Source organism: Mandrillus leucophaeus, unplaced genomic scaffold, assembly GCF_000951045.1.
Source record: "Mandrillus leucophaeus isolate KB7577 unplaced genomic scaffold, Mleu.le_1.0 Scaffold1, whole genome shotgun sequence".
NCBI classification, from domain to species: domain Eukaryota; kingdom Metazoa; phylum Chordata; class Mammalia; order Primates; family Cercopithecidae; genus Mandrillus; species Mandrillus leucophaeus.
In genome coordinates, this window is record NW_012098097.1 from 7,963,757 (window position 1) to 7,966,024 (window position 2,268).

The 2,268-nt window shown below is 45.7% G+C and overlaps 1 protein-coding gene across 1 annotated transcript in view; it reads left to right on the plus strand.

Annotated features, from left to right (window-relative positions):
- The window catches only part of ICT1 (immature colon carcinoma transcript 1), a gene marked incomplete at its 3' end in the record, with an annotated part of 6,971 nt that overhangs the window by 2,947 nt on the left and 1,756 nt on the right, over positions 1-2,268 (plus strand). The gene's annotated exons all lie outside the window — the stretch shown is intronic.

Consider the following 2,268-nt stretch of genomic DNA (forward strand, 5'->3'; position numbering starts at 1 on the left):
GCGCCCGGCCTGAAATATCTATTTCTGAATATCTGTATCAATATATCTGTGTCTATTTTTATATCCATATCTGTGTAGAAAGATATCTAGATCTGAAAGGAATGCAGTGACTGCCTGGAGGAATAGAGAGATAAGACAAACTTGGTGGCTAGGAGACAAGAGTGAGAGGCATTTTCATGTAAATAAACCATTTGTGTAACTGTAAAATTTTGTACCTGTCAAGCATAAGCAAGGCCTAACAGTTATAGCCTGTAAAGAAACAATGAGCCTTTTTGAGATTCAGACAGTGTGTGACTTCCATAGACAGTGCAAGGAAGAGCAACCAAAGGTACTGGTTTCCTGTGGCCCTTGCTCAAGATGACTCTGAAACAGAGGCCGGATGACCACAACCCAAGGGACAGGATACCCTGTGGCTGAGGAGCCACATGCTGCAGCAAAGCAGTTTTATAGCTTGAAGCTGTGCCTGCCTGTAGTCTCAGCTCCTTGGGAGGCTGAGGCCGAAGGATCCCTTGAGCCCGGGATGTTCGCTTGAGCCTGGGATGTTGAGGCTGCTGTGCCGCTGGACTCCAGCCTGGGTGCCAGAGTGAGACCCTGTCTCAAAAAATGAAAACGAGGCTGTGCCGTAAGGGCAGCATGTGTGTAGGGGAGGAGGCAGAAAGCCTCCCATCTCATCAGAACTGGAGGTGAAGAGAAGTGTCTCGTGACAGCCTCCTAGGGGGAGACAGGCAGGCAAGTGGGCAGTGGCCTGGTAGTAGCTCCTCACCAGCCTCCCACACTCATGAATCCCGAAGCATTTCATTCCTATAAAGACTTCAGTCAGCTGCAGCTCAAGCTTTGCCCATGTGCAAGGTTGCCAGCGATCACCATGGCAGAACTGTTCCCCTGCAGTGGCACGTGCACTTGTTACCTAGTCAGAAAGTGGATTTAATTTGATTTTTCCAAAGGAGGAAATCCTCTTAAAAGCAGTCCCAAGATGAGTCACTACTGCTCACTGAGGCCAGCTCTCTGCCACCATGGTGCCACAGTTCCTTGCCACCCAAACTTCTTGCAGTTTCTCAGATTTTCCCAATATAATGCCTTCCCTCCATTCCTCAGATATGACAAGACTGCTTCTCATTAATTATAAAAAGGGAAGGATGAAACCTAATTTTACAGATTAAAAACAAACAAAAATTAGACCACGAAAAACAATGAGACTTTGCCAAGATCATGGTCACTTCGTGATGGAGCCAGTGTTTGAAGCTAGAGCTCCCAGCTCCTCATACATCCAACAGATGTTTTAACACTAACCGTGAGCTAGGCCCAGGGAACAGCTATGAACACACCATGAATAAGACACAGTCCTGCCCTCTTGGAGCTTATATAGTCTGTTGAGATTCCACATCCACCACATCTTGGATGAAACTAACTCCGTCCCTTAGTTTGAACTTTTGAAATAATCCTTGCTTTAAAACAAACAGAAAACAAGCAGCAAAAAGTGAGGGCAGCAGATCAGGTGGAATGTACGGGGCTAGAAGCAGACAGCCAAGTCCTGATTTTACTTTTGCTATCTGTGTGACTTTGAGAAAATTACTTACTCTAATTTCAGTTTTGACATCTGAATAATCTCCAGCTTCACTAACCCAGATGTTACATTTATATATATAGTTGGCCCTCTGTATCTGTGAGTTCCACATCCACGGAGTCAACCAACTGTGGATCAAAAATCTTTGAAAAAGAGGCTGGGCACGGTGGCTCACACCTGTAACCCCAACACTTTGGGAGGATCACTTTAGCCCAGAAGTTTGAGACCAGCCGGGGCAACATAACAAGACCGCATAACTACAAAAAATTTAAAAAAAAAATAATCAGCAGGGTATGGTGGTACATGCCTGTAGTCCTAGCTACTTGGGAGGCTGACTCAGGAGGATCACTTGAGCTCAGGAGTTTGAGGCTGCAGTGAGCTATGGTCGCTGCAGTGAGCTTTAATTGCGTCACTGCACTGTATCCTGGGTGACAGAGTGAGACTGTTAAAAAAAAAAAAAAAAAAATTGAAAAAGAACAAAAAGGATGGTTGCAGCTTGTGCAGAATTTTTTTCTTCTTATGATTCCCTAAACAATACAGTATAGGCTGGGCGCAGTGGCTCAACGCCTGTAATCCCAGCACTTTGGGAGGCTGAGGCCTGATCACGAGGTCAGGAGATCAAGACCATCCTGGCTAACATGGTGAAACCCCACCTCTACTAAAAATACAAAAAATTAGCTGGGTGTGGTGGCGGGCACCTGTAG